The sequence below is a fragment of the Toxotes jaculatrix genome, chromosome 7 (assembly GCF_017976425.1).
Source record: "Toxotes jaculatrix isolate fToxJac2 chromosome 7, fToxJac2.pri, whole genome shotgun sequence".
NCBI classification, from domain to species: domain Eukaryota; kingdom Metazoa; phylum Chordata; class Actinopteri; family Toxotidae; genus Toxotes; species Toxotes jaculatrix.
Genome location: NC_054400.1, coordinates 12,127,110 through 12,143,454, shown reverse-complemented (window position 1 = coordinate 12,143,454; position 16,345 = coordinate 12,127,110).

Below are 16,345 nucleotides of genomic sequence, written 5' to 3'. Positions count from 1 at the left end.
TTCATTAGAACGCAATGACACAAATTTCTCAGAAGACACTGAAGAAGTTGTGGGTTCAATCCTCAGTGAATTTTGAAGTCCTGTACATAGATGAAAGACTTAAGGACTCAAAGAAATGGGTTACAAGTGTCTTTGACCAAATAACTCAACTTGCATTGAAAGTGAATTTAAAGTGAATACTGAAAATCTTTCAGAGAAGCTCCCAGTCCAGTTGGTAGCATGGTGGGTTAGTTTGCAGCCATAAGGTGGATTTTTGCAACTATATTCAAACACTAATTCTAAACTTGTCACTACTATACAAGCCTCCTACATTAATAGCTGCTTATATCCACTGTATGCATAATATTTAATCATGCATTACATGCTTTAACGGTTTTCTAAATAGTCAAGCGTTTTTGCCACTCTAGTGCTAATAGAGTGCAACACTACATGAGCAACATTACTGTTAAATATAGAACATGATTATTTTCAAAATAGTTGTTAAGGCAAGATATTTAAATGTTAAAAACAATATAGTTAAATTGTCTATTAAACTATAAATACTTTAAAACATGACAAAAGACTTTAAATTAGACAGTCCACTGTTGGTAAGACAGGAAAGTGTGTGTGTGTGTGTGTGTGTGTGTGTGTGTGTGTGTGTGTGTGTGTGTGTGTGTGTGTGTGTGTGTGTGTGTTTAGAGCTGGCAGGGTCCCTGTCTCCACCTCCCATCTGTTTACATTGTCATGTGCTTGATGAGGCGAAACCACTCATTTGTCAAACATGTGGGGTAGTGGAGGAGGGGTTGGGGTAGAGGGGTGGGGGTAGTAGTAGCTGAGAATTATGTGTGTGTGTGTGTGTGTGTGTGTGTGTTCAGTGGTAATAGGGGGATAATTAGATAAGGGGACTGTGTAGCAGAAAGGTTAAAGACAGTAATGAATATATTAGTGTAGAGGAGAGAGAGCAGGTTCTCTTTTCTGTTCTACACCTACAGGTCCGTAAAACACAAAACCAAACAATTCTCATAAATTATTTGATGTAGTTTTGTGTAAATGAATGGTTCTTCCCAAAAGCCAGGAAAAAAACAATTAAGTCTCATATGATATCTGAAGATTCTCCACAGAGGAAAATATAAACACAATAAGCTGATAAAGCTGAATTCATCAATGATGCTTTCTAGAAATATTGAGTAGGATATTTGTTCTGTTCAGGTTAAGGTTTCAAAGAAGCATCTTTTAGTCTGCTCACAGGCTGTTGTGAAATCAGAGATTTGACTTCTGTTTTCTGTTCGCATTCTCACAAAGAGGATAAAGTTCATTATGCATTACATAAAGCAGCTGTTGCAGTCAAAGTTTTATGCTTCATTTACTGTAAAATACCAGTTTAACTGCTGCCGCCTGATTAATCCAGTCAATGCACAAAATTCTATTACTGTAAAATGTTTTAAATTGAAAGCCAAGTGGCATCAGCTTTACATAAACTCAGGCATCATTTTGAAGCTTTTATGTTCTATGCTCAAAGTATTTGAGTAATTAGAGAGAAAAGGAGCTGTTTCCTGCTTAAATGTCAGGTTGAGCTTCATCTTACATTTCAAGTTGCAAGATTTGCCCACACCTTTACTAAAAAAACAAAAAACAAAACAAAAAAAACCCTGACATTTTAGGTTAGAATTTCAATTAATTGAAACCCTTGTTAGTCAGTTTTTAAAACTTTTTCACGCACACACACGCACACACTGTAAAGGGTTTATGAGGGAGGGAGTGGGGGTGTCACCATCTGGAAAGGTCAGAGGTCAGAAAATGGGACCACTGGTCACTCTGATGACATCTGGGGCGGCAGACTGTCTGTCCAAATCCACCTCCACGTCAGACACATGCAAGTCCACGCAAACACACACATATGTGCACCCCTAACACACACACACACACAGTCTGGTGCACCCGCTAGATATCTGTCATATTATTTGTCATGTCTGGTTTTGACAATGTCATCAAAGACACAAAGCGTTCAGCTGTGTCTGGTAATCTGGCACACGCTACATGTGTGTGCACTGGGGGATGGGGTGTTGGGGGGGGCTGTAAACAGATCTTACGCTTTCAGTATTAAAGGTATATTTAGTGTCACAGCATCTGTAACTGGAACTGTTTCTGAATTCATTTTAACTTCACACAGATTTTGATCTTGGAAACATTTTTTAAAAATATTTTGTTCTCTAAATTACTACTGTTTAAAAAAAAAAGATGTAAACATCAGTTTTTCTGAGTTTATGTAAATTCAGCTGATTGTTAACACTATTACACACCACAACAGCACTGTTATTCCACCACTGCAGGCAAGAGGGCAGCAGCCTCCCATAATACAAGACTGGCTTGTTGTACTGTGCCTGTAATATTTACAGTCCAGTAGTATTCTATATGTGTTGACCAAATACTAAAATCTGTCTAAATGGATAAGTTTGCAAATTTGCGAAACCAACACCACATTTAAGTTTTATTTTTTGGTTTTACAGAAAGCAAAACATCACAGTATTTCTCTCTGTTTCCTGTTACATGTCATACCTCTGAAACAACTTACACGACAATAAAGTGATGATAGGTAACAGTTTTGTTCGTTCTCTAACCAAAACCATCGGCCTGATTTATAAACTTTGTGTGTTTTAGTCTAATGACAGAGGAGATGCTGCTCTTATGTTTATCTCAGCGACCGCTCAGTTAGCTCTGTAGAAGGACGGATGGGGATTAGTGGCCATTTTATAATGTGTGTTAATCTGACAGATTAGCTTGATTAGGTTAATCTGAGAACACTTTTGTGTGTGTGTGTGTGTGTGTGTGTGTGTGTTTGTGTGTTTGTGTGCGTGGCGCTACTTCAGTACTGGTGTATTGTTCAAGTCTATACAGTATTTTTAAAAGTCTTTGGTGGGAAGAATCAAAGTCGACATGACAGTATTTGATGGGCCGATGGCGGGGGTTGCCAGGCTGTATTATTCACAGTGTCTAAACAGTGTTTTGTTGATGTCTTGTCAATGAGCTCCAGCTGCAGTCGATGTCCACAGAGTCCCTCTCAATAAACTGAATCCCCCTCAGAGACCAGGCATCAGTATTCCTGTCTGAGGCAGCAATTCCACCTGGAATTTAAAAATGACCTTTCAACTGCTAAAAATCAGATTCCATGTGGATTATCTGAGCCACAGTGTAAAAAAAACAGATTGTGTGCATTTACATTCATCTATCAAACCCACTGGCAGCCCACTGACATCTGTATGTGTGTGTGTCTGCACACAGTGCAGTCACCTTCCGACACTATGACCCTCCGTGCCCACAGAACAATATAGAGATTTTGTCTAGAACTGTATTGACGTATTGACCACCCTCATCACAAACGATAGCAGCCGATATCGACATGTTGTTCACACAGGAATGTAACCTAGATTTGGTCCAAAGCAGCTGCCATCACAAATACTATTACTTTGCTGAAGGAAGTCGGGGTGACACTGTTGTCCAGTTCTGAATTATTAACATTAATTTGATTCACTATGGCCAGTTTTAGCAAATAAAAGGGTGTCCATGTTCATCATAATAAAGAAAAAATACATTTTAACAGTTTTTGGACAACATATTCTATGGCACAGAGGAATAATAGAACAGATAACAGACTTACACTACACTATAACTTGTAAGGATCAAGTTATTGTTTGTTTTTGTGTTTTCATGGGATTTGTTGGCAGTCAAAAATATATAGAATATTGCCAGCCTATCCTTTAATGTGTCCCCCCCCCCCCCCAAAACTATTAATAGCAGACAAAGATTCAAGCTGGGTTTTAAGCACTTGATCTCCATAAAGGGATGTACTGAAAAACAGTGTGTAGTGTTTCTGTTTTTCCTCCATTGTTGATGGATAAGAAAAATATTTTTCAGCACTGGCTACATTTGCATTTTGCATTCTTCAGGGAGAAGCTTACAGCACCACACAACCTTATACACTCTTTGGTTTATGCAAAAGCAGTTGTAAACTAAACAACAAAAACATGGTTCCTAATAGAGATACTTGCAGATGAAACTCTAATTATCTGTAACACAAATACTTGTCTACACATTACTACATTCATTGTTCTCATTGATGGACATGCCAATCACTTGTTTGTTTGAATCCCACCGAGGTCAAAAAAATATCCAACCATCATTTCTTTTGCTCATTCTTTCTCTTTCTTTCTTACAGATGCACACGCATGCACACACGCACTGTGCCACTGCCATCTTGCCTGATGATTTGGTGGCCTGCTGTTTTTCTGTACTCAATTACACTAAACAAGAAACAATAGCTTACACACACATGCATGCACCCACGCAGACAGTCAGACACACACACACAAAAAAAAAAATGAAAACACTTGTACACACAGACACACGCACACGCTCACACAAGCATAACACACTTATCAAGTGATTAACTGTCAAACTGCACAGCCAGAGTTCAACAAAGGTCAGGATTGATTTACATAGACAGATGGAGAGCCCTATTAGTGTCTGTGTGTGTGTGTGTATGTGTGTGTGTGTGTGTGTGTGTGTGTGTGTGTGTGTGTGTGTGTGTGTGTGTGCGTGTGTCCAGTCCCCACCCCCTTCACTGATTGAGCGTCATCACACACACAAATGCACAAAAAAAGACACACACACACACACACACACGTGCAAACCCTCCCCTGTGGTGCTGCTCCGTGCAACTAGTTCATGTTACCATGGAGATGATGAGCTTGCTGTACATCATCATGATGGGGTCGTGGCACAGTGAAAGGCCAAAGGTCATGGGTGGCATGGTCTGTGGTGTGCTGTGGTGTATCAGGGTGAGGATTGACCTGAGGGGAGAAATCTCACAATGTGAGAACATTTTGTGCGAAATGAACCTAAAAAAAAAGCAATTTGAAGCCATTCACATGTCAGAGATAGAACCAGAGGTTGTATTTAGAGAATTTTGACATATTAAAATGAGTAGCAATCACTAGTGGAACACATTCAAGGCATCTATTCATCTGTTCATCTATTCATTCATTGTGAGATTTTATCTCAGCTCTGAGATACTGACCATTTGTTATACTCTCATAAAAGTTTTGTCTTCAGTGCAGATGTTCAGCACTACAGTTATGAGGAAATTTCAAGTCACAGTTTTTATCAAACATTATACACAGAGTTGTACTTACTATGTTTATGACAAATAAAACATTTATAAGACTACAATTTTCGTTTTATATTTCATTAATGTGCGATAGACATGTGTAGGATTGTATGGCCTTGGTGGAGGTATGTGCGCTACTGAGTGCCATTCTAGTTTGTCTTCTTCAGCATGAGCGTCCTTTGCTTCTGCAGAACATAAAGTGATGCTGATGTGATTCTCATGCGGTGCTCTGATGTCTGTGTGAGGGAGTGTGTGTGTGTGCATGTGTGTGAGAGAGAGGGAGAGAGATAAATGCTGCTGTTGTGCTGTGCTGTGCGCTCTGTCATTTTGATAAATCTCACAGTGAGCTGACGACACCTGCTGACAGCACGCTAAAATCTGATTGGCTGGAACAGCTCCAGGTCAGGAGGATGCTAATGGATATGATGTGGACAACAAATTGCACACAGCAAAGCAGACACACGTGCACACACACACACGCACACACACACACACACACAGAGAAAAGGACACATGAACAGCTACTGTAGGTCACACACACACAAATGCATGTATGAAGAATATCCTGCACACACACACACACACACACACACACACACATACACACACACAGTGAATAGATGCACCAAAAAAACCCTGACTGACTTTGTGTGTATCATTAGCAGGGCAATTACAGCTAATGATGGAGAGTCGCCACTCTGACTCACCTGATAATTAATTAGCTAATTTGCAGTTATTTTACATTACACATCTATTTTCAAGTAAATGATTCCTAGAAGACAATTAGACTGGAAATAATGAAGCACAACTGTTCACTTGAACATGAGCATTTAAACATATAGTATATAAAGTATCTGATACACACATACCGTATGTCAAGCACGTAGCATCTGTTTCCTTCTTGCCTTTACACCCACATACACACAGACATATACTCTCCTCTGATCTCTGTTTTGATTTGTTGTTCATCAGGGAGGTTGTGAAGGCTCACGCTCTCCCACACGACATCCTGCACCTCCTCTCTTTGCGTGTCTTTTGAGCAACACGGATCGGTCACCAAGCATCAAATGTGATTTGATTTCATTCTGATTTGAGAAATATCACTGCTGGTAGAGAAAGAGCCAGAAAAACGGGGTGAACAGAGAGAATACAACATGAATGAAGCATCAGTGAGAGCGGAGAGGAGATGGAGAAAGTCATGGTGTACAAGGGGGTGGGGGTGGGATGATGAAACGCAGTTGCAGTCTGACCTTTGAAGAGCCGGTGGAAAATGTAGGGACAACTTCAAAAGAGCACCATGAAATATACAACACACCACTGCTGGTGTCGCTTGAAAACCTCGTACCTCCAGGTGTGCTGTTTTTCAGCTGGTTGTTTTCTCCTCAAGCTCACCTTTGATATTTTCCTTCACAGGTTGGACAAGCGTTGCTACCTCAGAGGCCCCTGTGAAACACAAGCTGTTGGAATACAGATTGTTGTCTTTTCGTCTCCTGAACTTTGGCTTGTCAGAGTCTTTTTATCTGTTGTTTGAAAGAATATGACAGTGAATCAGATGCTGCTCTTCTTTGTGTCTCCCTCCCTCTTTAAATCCATCTCTTTCCACGCTTCACATCCTTCACTTGCCCTATCTGCATCTCCACCTCCGCGTGCACTGGTGTGCATGTGTGTGCGTGTGTGTGTGTGTGTGTGTGTGTGTGCCCTCTCTCTTGATCCGTCCCTCTATATATCTGTCTGTCTCACTCTATTTTCTTTCTCTATGTGTGTGTGTGTGTGTGTGTGTGTGTGTGCGTGCGTGGTTGATGCAGATGAGACAGTGATACATGATTTGCTGCGAGTCTTTCTGTCAGAGGACATCAGATCATCAACCACACACTCACACTCTCATACACACATGCAGGCAAACACACACACATATATACATGCAGCGTCTGAGGAGATAAGGGAGTCTTTGAAGGTGGAAATTAGTTTTGGCGCCTGGCTGCTCCTGTCTTGCAGGTCATGTGACTAAATCCTCCAGTCACACCAACATAAACTGATAAGACAGCTACTCTGTGAGTGTGTATTTGTGATTGTGTGTGTGTGTGTGTGTCCTGCTCACTGTATGACTGTGCACATTTACCTGAGTGCATGAACTGAATGAGTGTGTGTGCGCGTTTGTGCCTAAGTTTGCCTGTGTTTCTGTGTGTGTGTGTTTATTGATTCCATTTATCCAGTGTGCGTCTCTTGTGGCAGGGCGAGGTAATTGGTGGCAGATAAACACCGCTTAACACACACAGACACACACAGAGACACACAGACACACACACACAGTAATCAGAGGGGATTTACAATGTGTAGTTTGGAGCCTAATTGCTCTTCAGGTCCCTGTGAGAGTGCTGCCAAAGCCATTAGCCGCTGCTATTCTCAGAGTGTTCTGTGTGTGTCACTTGAGTGTGTGAGTTTGTGTGTGTGTGTGTTTGGTCTCTTGAAAATGAGTGTGCACATCACTTCAGTGTATTTATGCATGTATGTGTGTGCCTGTTTTGTTTCAAGCGTGTGTGTGTGCTTGCTCTTCTGTGTGTATACCCTTATTTGCTTCTCATTGGCGCGCGCGTGCCCGTAGCTTTAGTGTTTTTCTCGGGGACTTGGCTCCCCTCCAAGCCTGGAGAGCTAATTGGAATTAGAATAACATTCCTCAAAGGCCACTCATTTAGTGCCCGCGCTGAGTGCTAACAACGGAGTAGTGGGTGAGAGAGAGGCGGGAGAGAGCGCCCTAACGATCTGCGCTAACAATGTTTTATTCTGATTTTTAATGAGGGGTAATCACTCAGCTGGAGAGGAAGAGCAGTGAAAAAAAAGAGAGAAAGTTGAGGGAGGGATGGAGGAGGTGGAGAGGAGAGAGGAAGAGAGGTGAGGAGGAAACAGTAATTATCTCCTCTCTGAGCTGTGAGTCACAGCCTGTCTTGCGGTCTCTCCTGAGGAAATTAGAGATGCACACTAACTGCCTTTATTCAGAGTCAGTGCTACCTGACAGCATCACGATAACAGAAGAAAAAAGCTTTTCTATCACTGGAGTCTCAAAAGAACAAACACTGCAGCCACCACTCTCTGCTTTAACTTACCTGTGCTACCAGTGGTATAATGTAATTTTCATGGCGGGTTTGTTGACATGAATTTCCTTTAGCAATGAAAAGTTACATAAAGAAACATTTCCTGTAACATAACTACAAATATAGACATTTAAATTTCATTATGCAGCCGAGGAGTGAAAGGTTTTTGCCAATAATGAGGTTGTACTGATTCACTGATTCAAGCACACTCATGTGATAGTGATTATTTGCAGGCTGTGCAAAGCTACTGTAGCTGGTTTTGTTTATGGCAACATGGATACAAGACAGCCATGAAGAAAAGGTTGTGCTCCTTAGCTATTGTACATGTAATATGAAACCTTCCTGGACAATCGTTTGTTTCCTATCTACAATGGACAGTCAGCGTTCTGTCTCTTAAGCATGACCACAATTGTCTTATAACCTTAACATAGCTCCTAAAAGTTTCTGCCAAGTTGAAAAATGGATCATCAAATTTTTTTCTCATGTATTGATGTTTGAAATGCTTGATTTGTTTTCCCTACAATTTCCACTCTTACAACAACTTGTGTTCATAAAACACAAAAAACCTTTTTATGGTTCTGTTTAGCCATTGACAGCACTTGATAAAGGCTCAGTAAAGATCGCGGTTTGGTTTAATACTTAAAAAGCCAACAGTGACTTAAGTAACATGACATGTTTACTGAATTAACATTTAATGGAAACCATGATCTTCCCCATCTGGCCAATGGACTAGATCAGTCATAGGACCATAAGCCATTGAACAATTAGGCTTTTTAAACCCAGGATCCCTCCAGGAAGCCATCAAAACCTACAATTAAGCCCCTATTATCGATGTACTGTAAACTCTTACGATTTTTCACTCAGTCCAACTGAGCGTTAATCAATATGGAGCACAGAGGGGGTGGAGAGAGAGAAAAAACAGAGCGAGGCAGAGGAATTGAAATAAATCAGATTTGCAAAACAGAGTGTGAGAATACGGGAAGCAGTAAATGACAAAAGAGAGAGGGCAGCCAAGGAGAGAGAGACATATGAGGCCTCAGAGAGAGAGAGGGGGGAGAGAGAGAGAGATGGAGTGATAGGGCATACAGCAGTAGTGAAGTGTGAAACAGATGCTGCTCAGTGGAGAGAGAGAGGCCAATGGAGCTTGTAGAATGCTTAGAAAGGGCAGAGGCTGAATCAATTCACACACACGGACACACGCACATTAGTCTACACTATCTGGGCATGTGTGTGTGTGTGTTTGTGTGAAGTGGGAGGAGTGGGTGTGAGGAGAGTGAAAAATGTAGGTGAAAGCAGTGGGGGGGGGGGGGGGGGGGGGGGGGGGGGGGGGCGAGGTGAGTGATAGTGGCAGGGGAGAGATAGAGGTGGAGATGGATCAGGAGAGAGATGGAGGCTGATTATCGCTGAGCACTGACAGAGTAAAGGCCCTGTGGGTGTGATAGTAACACACACACATTTTACACACACACACGCACACACAGGGTCTTCAAGTAAACACATGCGCTTACACACTCACCCACAAAGTGATGGAGATGGAGCTGCCAGAGTGTAATACAGTTAAACCCCCATTTCCACCGCCATCACCACTGAACGCCTGCACTCCCTCTCTGTCCCTCCTCCTTCTTTCCTCCTCTCGTTCTCCTCCCCCCGTTAGCCTTTTTTCTGTCTCCCCTCCCCTGATCATACTCAACTCCCTGCCTAATTCTCAGTCTTCCTCTGCCTCCAACATCCCTACCTCCTCTCCCTCCTCCCCAGAACTTCCCTCCCTTCTCTTTTCCTTTTTCTTTCCCATCTCCTCGCTTCCTCCCCCTCCCTTCCCTCTCCCCCTCCCTCCCCCACTTCTCTTCTGCTTACTTTATCATAGCTTCTCTCCACATGAGGGGATTCTCCGGACCCTCGGAGCAGAAAATGGAGGCTAGTGGAGAGAGACAGCAAGAGATAAAAAAAGAAATCACACTGGCAAATGCATGGACCAACATGTGCACATACAGTACATACATTCAAAATGCTGCTTTTTGAGGTGATAAAATGAATGTTTATGTGTTTTAACCCTAATTGTTATCATTATGATTATGCTCAACCACCATCATCATCCTCACAGTCAGCATTATGATCATGGGATATGATGCTACCAGCAATTTGGAACCTAAAAACTCATCTACACTGAATGCTTTGTGTTAAGAAAACCAATACTTCAATTGTAAAGTGTTACTCAGCACTCAGAGTTCACATTACTCAAAGCTCTGAGCAGCTAGTCGTTCAGGATTCAGCTCTGACAAATATACCATTAACACATCCCACACCTATTCCACATCACTTCCAACTACTAATTGTTGTAAATTCTAATTTATTCTAAATTATTCTAATGCATTTGTACAACAAAAATAACAAATGTAAAATCAGTAATGTCAAAATAAACCTGAGAGCTAGTAGCTCTGTGGGGCTCTACTTTGAGCTAAATGCTAATATTGGCATGCTCACATTGGCAATGCTAACATGCTAACACTATGCAGGTATAATGTTTACCATGTTTGCCATCTTAGTCTAGCATGTTAGCATGCTAAAATCTGCTAATTAGCTCTAAACATAAAGGACAGCTGAGGATGATGGGAAAAAAATTGAGATCTGATAATGACTTTAGATCAATCAGAAAATCTATTAAAATTCATCCTATGTGTTACATAAATGTCTGTACAAAATTTCTTAAAATCAAAACTACAAATGTCAGTCTTAGGTAGCAGTAAATGTGAGACTTCGGTCACACTACTTGATTAACTTCAGAATTATTTTGCATTAGATATTTTCTGTCATGAATATGTATAACTACACTGATTACATTTTATGTGAATGATTTATTTACCATGGTCGAATCTGGTTTGGTCTTGTTTTATATAAAAAGAAAATGTGCTTGACTCCACATAGTCCACATTCTTCATATACTATGCACCATTCAAATATAGCTACCAATTTCATTTTCATCAAAACCCCAGTTTCAATTAACATCACACAGCAGAGACAAAGGTGACTCGCAGTATTAACAATATCAAGAAATAACCAAAATAATAATAATAGTAAATGTTTAGAATACAGTGTTTGATATCCATTAAGATTATTATGAGGTCAAGACTGGCTGAATGAGACACTGAGTTTGTCTGACTCTTTAGAAGAAGAACGCCTTTGGAGTAACTACACCCGAAAAATAAATGAAACAAATAGTGATGTTTCACAGTCTGACAAAAGGACAGGATGGGGGACAAACAGACTTTTATCAGAAGCGGAGGATTATGGAAATCAGGTTGTGATCTGTGGTGCGGTAATCCCCGCCGCAGCGAGCAATCCCATAAAAAGTGTTAGTGAGATTAACCAGCAGATTAGCCACGTAGCCACGCACATATTTAACTGATTAAAACCCTTGAAAATCCGGACACTGGGGAGGACCCACACCGTTTAGGATCTGTATCCGCTGTTAGCTCTTTCCTCCGGTATAATTATGGAAAATTTTGTCTGTTGCTCTCTGAGTGTGTGTGTTTAGCCAAGTCTAAAAGAATAAAGATAGAGGATTAGCATGGCCCAGAGGGTGACAAAGGAGTTTTCATTTCCTTTGTATCCTGATGAGAAAGTTTCTTATTCCTTTTTTTTTTTTCAATCTACTGTGGACTATAAATGTGTGTGTGTGTGTTCAAGCGTTCACAGTTGGTATTAGTTGAAATGATTCATGGCAAAGATTATCAGTGTCTCTGATCAGCAGACCCTAGTTTATAGCTATGACTTCAGTCCTTAGGTAGAACTGTCCTGGAGCTGTGTGTCTGAAAACTGCTCACCAATTTTCTGATCAATGCTACAACTGGGTGTTTTGTTGTCCTACTCACAAAAAACGAACTCAAGTTTAGTCTCATGAATCACAGTTATTGAGGGAACTTACGTTGCTGTAAGATTAACGCAAAAATAAACAGTAGATAAAGTTAAATGTACTAGGACTAAAGAACACAAATGGGATTTCGATGCACACACACAAATTAGAAAAAGTGTGTAATAAAATCATAGAAGGTTGATAGAGAAAGAAACGTCACTATACAACATGTTTTCTTGCAAATGCCATTGGATCTAACAAAACAACAAATATACAAAATATATTGTGGATATCAGCAGATATTTTCAATGGGAAATTCTTTTAGAAGCTGTTCCTTTGTACACATCCCTCTCCTCTCATCCACTAATATTTCTGACAATTTGAATTGAAAACATAATCTGATTATTTAACCTCTATCATCACTGAGCACCACAGTAAATACATATGCCAACATATTTTAATTAGTTTTCTAATTATGAGGATAATAGTTCATATCAGTAGTTTAGGTGTTAGAATAAGTGACGATAAACTAAATGCAAGACTTACGTGACATTTATTTACAATGCATGGAACATTTGAATCGGAGTACATCTCATAATTGTATACAATAAATACACCAAATGTGAGTTAGAGAGTAGCGGATGTGTGCATGGTGATTATTAGAACATCAAATAATCCAGTACAGTTTCACCTGAACCCTCGTGGATCTTCATTGTATTCAAAAAGAACTGGCTGTATAATACCCTGTGGAAAAATTGGATTATTTTTCAGGACAGCTGCTCTACAAAAAGACAGAGCTCTATGCAAAATCGTCAACCACTGAGAAATCTTTTTTTTTTTGCTGACAAGCCTGTGGAAAGGCATTATGAGAGTTTATATTAAAAACCCATTCACTGTAAGGAACACATTTTGACAAAAAGAATTCCTCTTTGAACCTTTGACGGCTCAAAGTAGGAGGAACAAACTCTGCACGTTAGTCACTTGCAGATAACAGGCACATAAAGGACCCACATACATGACAACAGGCAGATTTTGTTAAATGAAATCTTAATTTGACCGTAACACTGTGACGCTGCTTTGATGAAGATGTGAGCTGGAGGCTCTTTTGTGCAAAGAGTTTCCCTCTTGACAGATAAATATGATGCAGTCTTCTCTGGTGTTCCTCTGACTAAATGAGGCTTGTTCAGGTTGTACTTCTTAATTAAGACTTAGTTGCTCTGGCAGGGAACATTTCAGCAGCTGTAGGTTCTCTGGAAAGGGGCTGGGCTGATGTGCAGCTGCTGGTGTAGACTGGTGTGTGTGTGTGTGTGTGTGTGTGTGTGTGTGTGTGTGTGTGTGTTTTCAATAACGCCGACTGACAGTTAGCTTCAGGTGAAGATGCATATTAAAGATGGAAAAGCCTCACTCACTCTCTCACTCACACACACGCACACACATACACACAAACATGCACAAACCTTTATCTCTGTCCTATTGAATAACTCTCTGATGCTTTCCATATTCCATGCGAGGGATTATTACAGCTTACCCACAATCCCCAGCAGCTGATTATCCTGCATGTTGACAGGACAGAGTTGTGCTATCGGCCTTGTGCAGCAGTCGGCTGTGTGTGCGCGTGTGTGTGCGTATGAGAGAGAGGGAAAAAAGCGTACTGTATTTAATGCGTGTGTGTGTTTGTATTCGGTTTGTGTGTGAGAGAAAAGTAAAGATTTATTCTGCATTTAGATGTGTACGAGAGAAGGAGCTAGGAAATTATTTTCCTCTCATGTATGGGTGTGCATGTATGTGAGGGGAAATGACTTTGTGTGTGTGTGTGTGTGTGTGTGTGTGTGTGTGGTAGTACTCAACCAGGCAGGTGTTTGTGGTTGATACCTGCAGCTCCAGCAGTGCTGATCACCTCAGCATGGCACCTCACCTTGGGAGGGAGACAGCTCTAAGCTCATTAGCACACACTCACACGCACACACACTCTCTCTCTCTCTCTCACACACGCACGCGCGCACACACACACACACACACAGGTGCAAAACACAGTGGACTACCTAGGGAGGTTGGGGCAAAAAAAAAGGGAAGAAAAGGGGAAAAGCAAATAAGCTCAGGGGAGATAGAGGAGAGGAAAGGAGGGTGTACTTCCTGAGAGGAGAGGAGGGGAGAGAGGAAATCGGTTTACCACATAAGAGATAACTGGGGACTTGTGGAAAACAAAGTGAAAGATGAGGGAAGGAGGGAGTGTGGGGCCTGGAGGGACAAAAAGAGAAAACATAAGAAAAGGAAAAAACATCTTGGTAGACAAAGTCTTTGGAGGAAGGTGGAACAGAGGGAGGAGGGAAACATAAATGAGACTGAGAGGAGGACTAGAGAAAGGAGGAGAATGAAAAAGAGGAGGAGGAGGATTGAAGACAGAATAACAGGATGTAATGGTTTTAAAGGCCCGGTTTTATTCATACTGGCAGCAGCTGCGCTCTCATTATCGCCTTACTTGTATTTTTGTGAATTGAATTTAATCTGGGTGTATTGTAGCTTTTCTTCCTTCTACTGTTCTGCTCCATTTAAGTAATGTCCACAAAACTCAGTGAAGAAAAGTTAAACAGTAGAACAATGATGACTAAGTCTGACTTTCATTCTAAGCGATGAAAAACTACATGACACATCTCCAGCTGAAATGCAGCTGCAAAATTAATAAAAGCAGCAATCTAGGACTCCACGATAATCAGAAATATGGGTTGTAGGACTTGCTAGTAAGTGTCAATTATCAACTTGAAGCTGCATTAAACAGCATTTTTATGGTAAGAACAGAACAAATTCTGCATGAAAACAACACAAAATTTGAGAAATACTCTTCAATAATCCTTTATGTTGGGTGCATCCTTTTTATTAGATACTTTGTGATGAGGTGTTGTTACTTATCTAATTTAATCTTATCTAATCCAAATGAATGTGTATTTTTCATTCCAGTTAAGTAAAGTCGGTTTCACAGTATTTTATTTATGCCAGTCTTTACTATTTGGTTTGACTCAGGCAGCCTTAAGAAAGAACATTTGGAGCAAATTAAACAAATAATGATGAACAAAAATTAGATGAAATAGTGTCACTAATAACATTCCATGCATGCACACACTAAAACTTAACCTTAAATGCTAAACCAAAGCATTTTCAAAGTGAAAACAACCTGAAATGTCACTCTCATGTCCTGAACTGGTCCTCATAAATGTGGAAATACACGTATGCTCACATCCATACTGTACACATAAGCTGAGCAGTGGGAAGAGAGCACCTTTTTTGTGTGGCGTTGAGATAAATAGGATTAGGGATTTTGGAGATTTAGAGGGAATAATCCATCTGTGTATCGGAGAGAGGCAGCAGCGGTGATGATCAAAAGAGAATGCTGTGATTCAGAGCTCAGAAATCTCTGGATAGACTGAAAACTTGGAGTGACATTTTCTCTTTTTTTTTTCTCCAAGGATCAGCTTTCATTTTGTCACTGTGGCTGCTGTAATTGCCATATAATCACCTCATACAGTACAACACTCTGTGTTCGTGTGCGTGTGTTCGTGCCAGTGTCTGCGTATGAGACCCGCGGATCGACAGAGAATTATACATTCACAGTAATTAATCAGATTTACAGTTTACATCAAGGGGGAGAGAGAGTGCTGGTCTGTTTGTTGTGGGTGTTAGTATTAAGCAGGGGATTGGACTTGGTTATTTAACACACAGTTGATTTGAACAGCTGCTCTGTTCTGCTACTATCTATACCTCCATATCAATACCACATAGGCTAAAAAAAATCCACAAAACTATCTTCACTTTCACACAGACTGAAACGTTCCTGGTTGGTTGAGTGGGCCACCCAGCTTCTTCATTCCTCACCTTTGCCCAATTATTGCTATTCAGGGCCACAAGAAGCTGAAGCTGAACCCACAAGCAGTGGATAGAGCGCAGAAAAACATTGGAGACCAGTCACTTGTTTTCATATGGCAAACACAGAAACAGTGCCACTGCATTAACTGTAGGAATGAGCTGTCATCTGATTCCTCAAAAGTCTGTGTAAATGCAAAACTAGGTTTCCTTTCTCAGTCTAAAACCTGGGACAAACCTAAAGGCCAGGTGACACCAACGAAGACTGGACGAAGCACACATAACGACTGATTCCTTTTTTAGTCTTTGACACCAAAGAAAGAGAATAAACCTTGCAACTGAGTAAATACACCACAGACAATTCACTGAATGATGGTCAGTAACAACTGGAGTTCGGTTTGGTTTGAA